Below are 13945 nucleotides of genomic sequence, written 5' to 3' on the forward strand. Positions count from 1 at the left end.
TGGAAGAAGACAGTAGAAGAAGACAGTAGAAGACTGTGGAAGAAGACAGTAGAAGAAGACAGTAGAAGACTGTGGAAGAAGATAATAGAAGAAGACAGTAGAAGACTGTGGAAGAAGATAGTAGAAGAAGACTGGAATAAAAAATTTTTTAGATGTGATTTATTAGGATCCCCATTAGCCGACGCCAATGGAAACAGCTAGTCTTACTGGGGGTCCGACACATAACGAAAACGACATTACAGACTAAATACTTTTTACATATATTTCAAAACATTAGACAGTGGAAGAAGCCAGTGGAAGAAGACTGTAGAAGAAGACAGTGGAAGAAGACAGTGGAAGAAGACAGTGGAAGAATACTGTGGAAGAAGACTGTAGAAGAAGACTGTAGAAGAAGACTGTAGAAGAAGACTGTGGAAGAAGACAGTGGAAGAAGACTGTAGAAGAATACAGTGGAAGAAGACTGGGGAAGAAGACTGTAGAAGAAGACTGTAGAAGAAGACAGTGGAAGAAGACAGTGGAAGAAGACTGTAGAAGAAGACTGTGGAAGAAGACAGTAGAAGAAGACAGTAGAAGACTGTGGAAGAAGACAGTAGAAGACTGTGGAAGAAGACAGTGGAAGAAGACTGTAGAAGAATACAGTGGAAGAAGACTGTAGAAGAAGACTGTAGAAGAAGACTGTAGAAGAAGACTGTGGAAGAAGACAGTGGAAGAAGACTGTAGAAGAATACAGTGGAAGAAGACTGGGGAAGAAGACTGTAGAAGAAGACTGTAGAAGAAGACAGTGGAAGAAGACTGGGGAAGAAGACAGTGGAAGAAGACAGTGGAAGAATACAGTGAAAGAAGACTGGGGAAGAAGACAGTAGAAGACTGTGGAAGAAGACTGTGGAAGAAGACAGTGGAAGAAGACTGTAGAAGAAGACTGTAGAAGAAGACAGTGGAAGAAGACAGTGGAAGAAGACTGTAGAAGAGGACAGTGGAAGAAGACTGGTGAAGAAGACTGTGGAAGAAGACAGTGGAAGAAGACTGGGGAAGAAGACTGTAGAAGAAGACTGTAGAAGAAGACAGTGGAAGAAGACAGTGGAAGAAGACTGTAGAAGAGGACAGTGGAAGAAGACTGGTGAAGAAGACTGTGGAAGAAGACAGTGGAAGAAGACTGTAGAAGAAGACAGTGGAAGAAGACTGTGGAAGAAGACAGTAGAAGAAGACAGTAGAAGACTGTGGAAGAAGACAGTGGAAGAAGACTGTAGAAGAATACAGTGAAAGAAGACTGGGGAAGAAGACTGTAGAAGAAGACTGTAGAAGAAGACAGTGGAAGAAGACAGTGGAAGAAGACAGTGGAAGAAGACTGGTGAAGAAGACTGTGGAAGAAGACAGTGGAAGAAGACTGTAGAAGAAGACAGTGGAAGAAGACTGTGGAAGAAGACAGTGGAAGAAGACTGGGGAAGAAGACAGTGGAAGAAGACAGTGGAAGAATACTGTAGAAGAAGACTGTGGAAGAAGACAGTAGAAGAAGACAGTAGAAGACTGTGGAAGAAGACAGTGGAAGAAGACTGTAGAAGAATACAGTGGAAGAAGACAGTGGAAGAAGACTGTAGAAGAATACAGTGGAAGAAGACTGGGGAAGAAGACTGTAGAAGAAGACTGTAGAAGAAGACAGTGGAAGAAGACAGTGGAAGAAGACTGTAGAAGAAGACTGTGGAAGAAGACAGTAGAAGAAGACAGTAGAAGACTGTGGAAGAAGACAGTAGAAGACTGTGGAAGAAGACAGTGGAAGAAGACTGTAGAAGAATACAGTGGAAGAAGACTGTAGAAGAAGACTGTAGAAGAAGACTGTAGAAGAAGACTGTGGAAGAAGACAGTGGAAGAAGACTGTAGAAGAATACAGTGGAAGAAGACTGGGGAAGAAGACTGTAGAAGAAGACTGTAGAAGAAGACAGTGGAAGAAGACTGGGGAAGAAGACAGTGGAAGAAGACAGTGGAAGAATACAGTGAAAGAAGACTGGGGAAGAAGACAGTAGAAGACTGTGGAAGAAGACTGTGGAAGAAGACAGTGGAAGAAGACTGTAGAAGAAGACTGTAGAAGAAGACAGTGGAAGAAGACAGTGGAAGAAGACTGTAGAAGAGGACAGTGGAAGAAGACTGGTGAAGAAGACTGTGGAAGAAGACAGTGGAAGAAGACTGGGGAAGAAGACTGTAGAAGAAGACTGTAGAAGAAGACAGTGGAAGAAGACAGTGGAAGAAGACTGTAGAAGAGGACAGTGGAAGAAGACTGGTGAAGAAGACTGTGGAAGAAGACAGTGGAAGAAGACTGTAGAAGAAGACAGTGGAAGAAGACTGTGGAAGAAGACAGTAGAAGAAGACAGTAGAAGACTGTGGAAGAAGACAGTGGAAGAAGACTGTAGAAGAATACAGTGAAAGAAGACTGGGGAAGAAGACTGTAGAAGAAGACTGTAGAAGAAGACAGTGGAAGAAGACAGTGGAAGAAGACAGTGGAAGAAGACTGGTGAAGAAGACTGTGGAAGAAGACAGTGGAAGAAGGCTGTAGAAGAAGACAGTGGAAGAAGACTGTGGAAGAAGACAGTGGAAGAAGACTGGGGAAGAAGACAGTGGAAGAAGACAGTGGAAGAATACTGTAGAAGAAGACTGTGGAAGAAGACAGTAGAAGAAGACAGTAGAAGACTGTGGAAGAAGACAGTGGAAGAAGACTGTAGAAGAATACAGTGGAAGAAGACTGGGGAAGAAGACTGTAGAAGAAGACAGTGGAAGAATACTGTGGAAGAAGACAGTAGAAGAAGACAGTAGAAGACTGTGGAAGAAGACAGTAGAAGAAGACAGTAGAAGACTGTGGAAGAAGACAGTAGAAGAAGACAGTAGAAGACTGTGGAAGAAGATAATAGAAGAAGACAGTAGAAGACTGTGGAAGAAGATAGTAGAAGACTGTGGAAGAAGACAGTAGAAGAAGACTGTGGAAGAAGACAGTAGAAGAAGACAGTAGAAGACTGTGGAAGAAGACAGTAGAAGACTGTGGAAGAAGTTTCTACATGCTTTTTAGATGTTTCTACAAGCTTTATAAAGCTTCCAAAAGAGGGACTTCATCTTGAAGGAGTCAGAGAGGGATTAGGAAAACCACAGAAAACTTCCTAACATCAGACGACTGCTTTCTGCTGTTTAAACCACGAGAGACACAGTCACTCACATGTTTACACAACACACATTTAACAACAGCACTGATGGAATCAACACTCAGAAGAGGAGGAAGGTGGAGGAGGGAGGGAGGGAGGGAGGGAGGGAGGGAGGGAGGGAGGGAGGGAGGGAGGGAGGGAGGGAGGGGGGGGCGGAAGAAGGAGGGGAGGAAGAAGGGAGGGAAGAAAAGCGAAAGGAGGGGGGTAAGAAGGAGGGAGGAGGGGAGGAAGAAGGGATGGAAGAAAGGAGAGAGGAGGGGAGGAAGAAGGGAGGGAAGAAAGGAGAGAGGAGGAGAGGAAGAAGGAGGGAGGAGGGGAGGAAGAAGGAGGGAGGAAGAGGGGAGGGAGGAGGGGAGGAAGAAGGAGGGAGGAGGGGAGGAAGAAGGGAGGGAGGAGGGAAGAAAGGAGGGAGGAGGAAGAAGGAGGAGGGAGGAGGGGAGGAAGAAGGGAGGGAGGAGGGAAGAAAGGAGGGAGGGGGAAGAAGACTGTAGAAGAAGACTGTAGAAGAAGACAGTGGAAGAAGACTGGGGAAGAAGACAGTGGAAGAAGACAGTAGAAGAAGACAGTAGAAGACTGTGGAAGAAGACAGTGGAAGAAGACAGTCGAAGAATACAGTGAAAGAAGACTGGGGAAGAAGACTGTAGAAGAAGACTGTAGAAGAAGACTGTAGAAGAAGACAGTGGAAGAAGACAGTGGAAGAAGACTGTAGAAGAGGACAGTGGAAGAAGACTGGTGAAGAAGACTGTGGAAGAAGACAGTGGAAGAAGACTGTGGAAGAAGACAGTGGAAGAAGACTGGGGAAGAAGACAGTGGAAGAAGACAGTGGAAGAATACTGTAGAAGAAGACTGTGGAAGAAGACAGTAGAAGAAGACAGTAGAAGACTGTGGAAGAAGACAGTGGAAGAAGACTGTAGAAGAATACAGTGGAAGAAGACTGGGGAAGAAGACTGTTGAAGAAGACAGTGGAAGAATACTGTGGAAGAAGACAGTAGAAGAAGACAGTAGAAGACTGTGGAAGAAGACAGTAGAACAAGACAGTAGAAGACTGTGGAAGAAGGCAGTAGAAGAAGACAGTAGAAGACTGTGGAAGAAGATAATAGAAGAAGACAGTAGAAGACTGTGGAAGAAGATAGTAGAAGACTGTGGAAGAAGACAGTAGAAGAAGACTGTGGAAGAAGACAGTAGAAGAAGACAGTAGAAGACTGTGGAAGAAGACAGTAGAAGACTGTGGAAGAAGTTTCTACATGCTTTTTAGATGTTTCTACAAGCTTTATAAAGCTTCCAAAAGAGGGACTTCATCTTGAAGGAGTCAGAGAGGGATTAGGAAAACCACAGAAAACTTCCTAACATCAGACGACTGCTTTCTGCTGTTTAAACCACGAGAGACACAGTCACTCACATGTTTACACAACACACATTTAACAACAGCACTGATGGAATCAACACTCAGAAGAGGAGGAAGGTGGAGGAGGGAGGGAGGGAGGGAGGGAGGGAGGGAGGGAGGGAGGGAGGGAGGGAGGGAGGGAGGGAGGGGGGAGCGGAAGAAGGAGGGGAGGAAGAAGGGAGGGAAGAAAGGAGAAAGGAGGGGGTAAGAAGGAGGGAGGAGGGGAGGAAGAAGGGATGGAAGAAAGGAGAGAGGAGGGGAGGAAGAAGGGAGGGAAGAAAGGAGAGAGGAGGAGAGGAAGAAGGAGGGAGGAGGGGAGGAAGAAGGAGGGAGGAAGAGGGGAGGGAGGAGGGGGAGGAAGAAGGAGGGAGGAGGGGAGGAAGAAGGGAGGGAGGAGGGAAGAAAGGAGGGAGGAGGAAGAAGGAGGAGGGAGGAGGGGAGGAAGAAGGGAGGGAGGAGGGAAGAAAGGAGGGAGGGGGAAGAAGGGAAAGAAGAAAGGAGGGAGGGAGGGAGGGAGGGAGGGAGGGGGAGGGAGGGAGGGAGGGAGGGAGGGAGGGAGGGAGGGAGGGAGGGAGGGAGGGAGGGAGGGAGGGATGGAAGAAAGGAGAGAGGAGGGGAGGAAGAAGGAGGGTAGGAAGAAGGAGGGAGGAGGGGAGGAAGAAGGGAGGGAAGAAAGGAGAGAGGAGGAGAGGAAGAAGGAGGGAGGAGGGGAGGAAGAAGGAGGGAGGAAGAGGGGAGGGAGGAGGGGAGGAAGAAGGAGGGAGGAGGGGAGGAAGAAGGGAGGGAGGAGGGAAGAAAGGAGGGAGGAGGAAGAAGGAGGAGGGAGGAGGGGAGGAAGAAGGGAGGGAGGAGGGAAGAAAGGAGGGAGGGGGAAGAAGGGAAAGAAGAAAGGAGGGAGGATGGGAGGAAGGGAAGAAAAGATGAGGAAGTAAGGGAGAAACAGAAGGCAGGGTGGTGATGTCGTGAGGATGAGACAGAATAAAGGAGGAAGGAGATTATACAGTGAGTGTATATTATACAGTGAGTGTATATTACACACAGCGCATTCGGAAAGAATTCAGACCCCTTGACCTTATTTTGTTTGTTACGTTACAGATTTATTATAAAATGGATTAACTTGTTTCCCCTCCCGCCTCCCCCCAATCAATCTACACACAATACCCCATAATGACACACTACCCCATAATGACTCAATACCCCATAATAACTCAATACCCCATAATGACTAAATACCCCATAATGACTCAATGCCCCATAATGACACAATATCCGGTAATGACTCAATACCCCGTAATGACTAAATACCCCATAATGACTAAATACCCCATAATGACTCAATACCCCATAATGACTCAATACCCCATAATGACTAAATACCCCATAATGACACAATACCCCATAATGACTCAATGCCCCATAATGACACAATATCCGGTAATGACTCAATACCCCGTAATGACTCAAAACCCCATAATGACTCAATAGCCCATAATGACTCAATACCCCATAATGACTCAAAACCCCATAATGACTCAATACCCCATAATGAATCAATACCCCATAATGACTCAATACCCCGTAATGACTCAATACCCCATAATGACTCAATAGCCCATAATGATACAATACCCCATAATAACTCAATACCCCATAATGACTTAAAACCCCATAATGACTCAAAACCCCATAATGACTCAATACCCCATAATGACTCAATAGCCCATAATGATACAATACCCCATAATGACTCAATACCCCGTAATGACACACTATCCCATAATGACTCAATAACCCATAATGACTCAATAACCCATAATGACTCAATAGCCCATAATGACTCAATACCCCATAATGACATATGTTTTTTGGATGTAGTTTGGATGTAGTTTGACATAGTTTAGGTGTAGTTTGGGTGTACTTTGGATATAGTTTAGATGTAGTTTGGATATAGTTTAGATGTAGTTTGGATATAGTTTAGATGTAGTTTGGATATAGTCTAGGTGTTGTTTGGGTGTAGTTTGGATATAGTTTGGGTGTAGTTTGGATATAGTTTAGATGTAGTTTGGATATAGTTTGGGTGTTGTTTGGATAGAGTTTAGATGTAATTTGGATATAGTTTAGGTGTAGTTTGGATGTAGTTTAGGTGTAGTTTGGATGTAGTTTAGGTGTAGTTTGACATAGTTTAGGTGTAGTTTGGGTGTAGTTTGGATATAGTTTAGGTGTAGTTTGGATATAGTTTAGATGTAGTTTGGATATAGTTTAGGTGTAGTTTAGGTGTGGTTTGGATATAGTTTAGATGTAGTTTGGATATAGTTTGGGTGTAGTTTAGGTGTAGTTTGGATATAGTTTAGGTGTAGTTTGGATATAGTTTAGGTGTAGTTTGGATATAGTTTAGGTGTAGTTTGGATATAGTTTAGGTGTAGTTTGGATATAGTTTAGATGTAGTTTGGATATAGTTTAGGTGTAGTTTGGATATAATTTAGATTGGATATAGTTTGACATAGTTTAGCTGTAGTTTGGGTGTAGTTTAGATAAAGTTTGACATAGTTTAGCTGTAGTTTGTGTGCAGTTTGGATATAGTTTAGGTGTAGTTCAGATAAAGTTTGACATAGTTTAGCGGTAGTTTGGATGTAGTTTGGATATAGTTTAGGTGTAGTTTAGATAAAGTTTGACATAGTTTAGTTGTAGTTTGGGTGTAGTTTGGATTAGAGGTTGACCAATTAATCGGAATGGACCGATTAATTTGGGCCACTTTCATAACAATCGGAAATCTGTATTTTTGGGCGCCGATTTGCCAATTTAAAAAAAAAAAACGTTTTTATATATTTGTTTTTTTTATATATACCTTTATTTAACTAGGCAAGTCAGTTAAGAACACATTCTTATTTTCAATGACGGCCAAGGAACAGTGGATTAACTGCCTTGTTCAGGGGCAGAACAACAGATTTTCACCTTGTCAGCTCGGGGGATCCAATCTTGTAACCTTACAGTTAACTAGTCCAACGCAATAACGACCTGACTCTCTCTCGTCGCACTCCACAAGGAGACTGCCTGTTATGCGAATGCAGTAAGCCAAGGTAAGTTGCTAGCTAGCATGAAACTTATCTTATAAAAAACAATCAATCATAATCACAAGTTAACTACACATGGTTGATAATATTACGAGATGTTATCTAGCGTGTCCTGCGTTGCATATAATCTGACTGAGCATACAAGTATCTAAGTATCTGACTGAGCGGTGGTAGGCAGAAGCAGGCGCGTAAACATTCATTCAAACAGCACTTTTGTGCATTTTGCCAGCAGCTCTTCGTTGTGCGTCAAGCATTGCGCGGTTTATGACTTCAAGCCTATCAACTCGCGAGATGAGGCTGGTGTAACCGAAGTGAAATGGCTAGCTAGTTAGCGCGCGCTAATAGCGTTTCAAACATCACTCGCTCTGAGCCTTGCAGTAGTTGTTTCCCTTGCTCTGCATGGGTAACGCTGCTTCGAGGGTGGCTGTTGTCGTTGTGTTCCTGGTTGGAGCCCATGGAGGAGCGGGAGAGGGACGGAAGCTAATAGTCAAAGGTTGATGAAATACAAATGGTATAGAGGGAAATAGTCCTATAATTCCTATAATAACCACAACCTAAAACTTCTTACCTGGGAATATTGAAGACTCATGTTAAAAGGAACCACCAGCTTTCATATGTTCTCATGTTCTGAGCAAGGAACTGAAACGTTAGCTTTCTTACATAGCACATATTGCACTTTTACTTTCTTCTCCAACACTTTGTTTTTGCATTATTTAAACCAAATAGAACATGATTCATTATTTACTTGAGGCTAAATTGATTTTATTGATGTATTATATTAAGTTAAAATAAGTGTCAATTCAGTATCGTTGTAATTGTCATTATTACAAATAAATAAATACAAATCGGCCGATTAATTGGTATTTGCTTTTTTGGTCCTCCAATAATCGGTATCGGCGTTGAAAAATCATAATCGGTCGACCTCTAGTTTGGATATGGTTTAGGTGTAGTTTGATATAGTTTAGCTGTAGTTTGGGTGTAGTTTAGCTGTAGTTTGGGTGGGCGATCATCAGCTGCGCAGGCTGAATGAGAAGCAGGGAGGAAATTACGTGCTCTTAAAATTGCTTATAACACTAATTCTGTTTGTGATATTAAGATTCTACATAGACCTATTTAGGAAAAGTCAAATTAATCAAAAACATGGCAGAGCATTGAAGAAAGCCATTTGAAGGCCGAAACATCAATCATTTAAACTTGCTTAATAAAACGAAGATGTTTTAATGGCCCCTTTTCCTTTCCAATGAGTAATAAAAATAAGTCAACATGACGCTCTTGGCTCTTATTAGTGTTAGAACCCTCTGTCCCTGGTCGCTCTGCCATCTACATACACAAACACACCAGGGTTTCCTTTAGCCTGGAATTGTCAGCTTTTGTGTGTGTGTGTGTGTGTGTGTGTGTGTGTGTGTGTGTGTGTGTGTGTGTGTGTGTGTGTGTGTGTGTGTGTGTGTGTGTGTGTGTGTGTGTGTGTGTGTGTGTGTGTGTGTGTGTGTGTGTGTGTGTGTGTGTGTGTGTGTGTAAGATGGCAGAGAAACCATTGACACTCAGTTCAGATGAAAAAGAAAGACTGAATTTATCAAAGATTCATGGGACGAGGAGGAATGAGCTGGGGAGAGAGAGAAAGAGAGGGACAGAGAGGGAGGACGAGAGAATGGGAGGAGGAGGAATGAGCTGGGGAGAGAGAGAAAGAGAGGGACAGAGAGGGAGGAAGAGAGAATGGGAGGAGGAGGAATGAGCTGGGGAGAGAGAGAAAGAGAGGGACAGAGAGGGAGGAAGAGAGAATGGGAGGAGGAGGAATGAGCTGGGGAGAGAGAGAAAGAGAGGGACAGAGAGGGAGGAAGAGAGAATGGGAGGAGGAGGAATGAGCTGGGGAGAGAGAGAAAGAGAGGGACAGAGAGGGAGGAAGAGAGAATGGGAGGAGGAGGAATGAGCTGGGGAGAGAGAGAAAGAGAGGGACAGAGAGAGAGGAAGAGAGAATGGGAGGAAGAGGAAAAAGCTGGGGAGAGAGAGAAAGATTGAGAGAATGGGAGGAAGAGGAATGAGCTGGGGGAGAGAGAGAAACATTGGCACAGAGGGAGGAAGAGGAGAGGGACAGAGAGGGAGGAAGAAGAGACTTAGAAAGAAGAGAAAGAGTGGAAACCAAGAAGAGGAAGACATTTCACGGTTGTCGTGAAGACCACACAGCAAGACCCCCTCTAAAGTTCAGACACACATAAACACACACAACACTCTCTGGTGTATATAGAGTTTATGTGGCTGATAATAATCAGGTTATTAGGATCATAATCAGGTTAATAGGATCATAATTGGGCTATTAGGACCATAATCGGGTTATTAGGATTGTAATCAGGTTAATAAGATCATAATCCAGTTAATAGGATCATAATCAGATTAATAGGATCATAATCAGGTTAATAGGATCATAATCCAGTTAATAGGACCATAATCAGGTTAATAGGATCCTAATCAGGTTAATATGATCATAATCAGGTTAATATGGTCATAATCAGGTTAATAGGATCATAATCAGGTTAATAGGATCATAATGAGGATCATAATGAGGTTAATAGGATCATAATCAGGTTAATAGGATCATAATCAGGATCATAATGAGGTTAATAGGATCATAATCAGGTTAATATGATCATAATCAGGTTAATATGGTCATAATCAGGTTAATAGGATCATAATCAGGTTAATATGGTCATAATCAGGTTAATAGGATCATAATCAGATTAATAGGATCATAATCAGGTTAATAGGATCATAATCAGATTAATAGGATCATAATCAGGTTAATATGGTCATAATCAGGTTAATAGGATCATAATCAGATTAATAGGATCATAATCAGGTTAATAGGATCATAATCAGGTTAATAGGATCATAATCAGGTTAATAGGATCATAATCAGGTTAATAGGATCATAATCAGGTTAATATGGTCATAATCAGGTTAATAGGATCATAATCAGATTAATAGGATCATAATCAGGTTAATATGGTCATAATCAGGTTAATAGGATCATAATCAGGTTAATATGGTCATAATCAGGTTAATAGGATCATAATCAGGTTAATATGGTCATAATCAGGTTAATAGGATCATAATCAGGTTAATAGGATCATAATCAGGTTAATAGGATCATAATCAGGTTAATAGGATCATAATCAGGTTAATAGGATCATAATCAGGTTAATAGGATCATAATCAGGTTAATAGGATCATAATCAGGTTATTAGGATCATAATCAGGTTAATAGGATCATAATGAGGATCATAATGAGGTTAATAGGATCATAATCAGGTTAATAGGATCATAATCAGGATCATAATGAGGTTAATAGGATCATAATCAGGTTATTAGGATCATAATCAGGTTAATAGGATCATAATGAGGATCATAATGAGGTTAATAGGATCATAATCAGGTTAATAGGATCATAATCAGGTTAATAGGATCATAATCAGGTTATTAGGATCATAATCATGTTATTAGGATCATAATCTGGGTAACAAAATATTGTTTCAGGAATGCTAATCTGATACATTACGTTTCTAACAACAGAAATTATTTCAGAAATAATCGGAGATGGTGGGTGACAAAATCCCCTTGTGCTTTTTAGGTGGAATGACCCAACAGGCCACCCACCCACACACACACACACACACACACACACATTACATTACATTTACATTACACACCTTGGGTATTATGCCTATTGTCTTTTATAGCTGCCGGTCTGCCTGTCTGTCTGAAACCTCAATCAGTTTCACAGTAAAAGACAGACCTGTCTGTCTGAAACCTCAATCAGTTTCACAGTAAAAGACAGACAGACAGACAGACAGACAGACAGACAGACAGACAGACAGACAGACAGACAGACAGACAGACAGACAGACAGACAGACAGACAGACAGACAGACAGACAGACAGACAGACAGACAGACAGACAGACAGACAGACAGACAGACAGACAGACAGACAGACAGACAGACAGACAGACAGACAGACAGACAGACAGACAGACAGACAGACAGACAGACAGACAGACAGACAGACAGACAGACAGACAGACAGACAGACAGACAGACAGACAGACAGACAGACAGACAGACAGACAGACAGACAGACAGACAGACAGACAGACAGACAGACAGACAGACAGACAGACAGACAGACAGACAGACAGACAGACAGACAGACAGACAGACAGACAGACAGACAGACAGACAGACAGACAGACAGACAGACAGACAGACAGACAGACAGACAGACAGACAGACAGACAGACAGACAGACAGACAGACAGACAGACAGACAGACAGACAGACAGACAGACAGACAGACAGACAGACAGACAGACAGACAGACAGACAGACAGACAGACAGACAGACAGACAGACAGACAGACTACATGTAAAGGTTAACCATGAATCCTACTTCATGGTTTCTCCCTGATCACAGACTGTCTACATGTGAAGCTTGTTTTGTGTCAACAAAAACTAAAAACGTTTTTTTTTTTTTTTAATCATGTTGGTCCTCAAATTTAAATCAAATGAACTACCCTAATGTCTCACAATAAATGTTCTAAGTAAGTGTGGAGAGAGAGAGAGATTCACAGTCTGTATATTAATAAAACAATAGCTCAACACAAAACCATTGCACATTATCAAATGTTAGTTTTATAGATTTGTTGTTGTTGTTTAAGTTAAACTTCTTCACGTACCTTCCTCTGCCATACAAGGTAACAGAACCAGCTCGATCAGCACGAGCCACAACACGGTCACGGTGTTCCAACTGCCCCCGCGCCGCTCCATACCGGCCAGGTACTCCCGTTACTCTTCTGGAGTATTGATCACCGATCAGAACCTCTGTCCCGGTGGGGTGTCAGCTAGGTCCAGTGTCGGCACGCCGCGCCACCCACATCAGTCACGAAAAGCAGTTAACTCGGTCTCCGCGAGGTCCGCAGTCATCATCAACAACCGGTCATATTCCCTCTTTTATCCGTAGTTTGTTTTTTAGTTTTTTTAAGGTTAGCCTTAATTATTTAACCTACCGCCAAAAACGCTGAAGTCCCCAGGATCAAAGCAAAAGTCAAAACAAGTTTATAATCCCACCTGAAACTCCTCCTCGTTCCTCCGCTATCCACTGTGTCCTCATTTCCTCTGAGCCCGGAGAGAAGGGTATGGAGGGGTATGGGGGAGAGGAGAAAGAACAGAGACTACATGAGCTAGTGTTCCCCTCCCTGTGGCCGGGCTGAGGCTGCTGTCTGCCGGGTAGTTTAGTAACTGGAGCCCGGGGAATTCACACGATCCAGGACCAGAGACCAAAGAGACGAGGCATAGCCCGCTACACACTTACCTCGCAAACACACACTCTTTCACACACACACAAACACACACTCTTTCACACACACACACAAACACACACTCTTTCACACACACACACCACCCGTTCTCTCTCTATCAACAACAGCATTCCAGTTGGAAATTAAATCCAGCGGTCAGTCTTTTCCCCTCCTTCGTTCTTTCTTTCTTTCTTTCATTCTTTTCAAACGCTGCCCTAATATCCACGCCTCGTCGCTATTTCTGAACGTTAAAACTATGACATAAACTATTCAACAGCGCGGCAGTGTATCGTTATAAATAACAAGATAATATATTCAGAAAGTGTGTCCGTAGCTCTCTGCTGCTGATCCTGACACGAGACACTAACTACTGCTGTTGTCCCGGAGCCCCTCCGTCTGCCAGATTCCACCCATACCCTGCTATTGGCCAGTCCATCTGTCGCTCAGCAAGGACCTGAATGACAATAGGGTGAAATGAAGGACTGAGTGAAATGAGAGAATTCAACAGAATGGTAGATTTTATAATGGGAAAAGTATGTCTCTCTCTCCCTCGTCCATTTTCTTTTCCTAACTTTACCCCCTATCCGTCTCTATCCCCTTCTCTTCCCCTCTCAGTTCAGTTCAGAAGGCTTTATATTGGCGTCAGAAGCACGACATTGGCGTTAAAGCATGTGTTAACATTGTTGAACCAAGTGAGAAAAAAACAAAATACAGAAGTGAGAAGAAACACAAAATAAGATCATCAAAAAAACATTACAACATGTACAGTAACCATTCATAAAGACAGGTCAGGTAATCAACATGTACAGTAACCATTCATAAAGACAGGTCAGGTAATCAACATGTACAGTAACCATTCATAAAGACAGGTCAGGTAATCAACATGTACAGTAACCATTCATAAAGACAGGTCAGGTAATCAACATGTACAGTAACAATTCATAAAGACAGGTCAGGTAAT

At 42.7% G+C, this 13945-nt stretch overlaps 1 pseudogene; it reads right to left on the reverse strand.

Moving 5' to 3' along the window:
• The window catches only part of LOC135511220 (ephrin type-B receptor 4b-like), a 99451-nt pseudogene extending 86090 nt beyond the window's left edge, over positions 1 to 13361 (reverse strand).
• Positions 13362 to 13945: the final 584 nt, after the last annotated feature.

Source organism: Oncorhynchus masou, chromosome 23 (genome assembly GCF_036934945.1).
Source record: "Oncorhynchus masou masou isolate Uvic2021 chromosome 23, UVic_Omas_1.1, whole genome shotgun sequence".
In the NCBI taxonomy this organism is placed as follows: domain Eukaryota; kingdom Metazoa; phylum Chordata; class Actinopteri; order Salmoniformes; family Salmonidae; genus Oncorhynchus; species Oncorhynchus masou.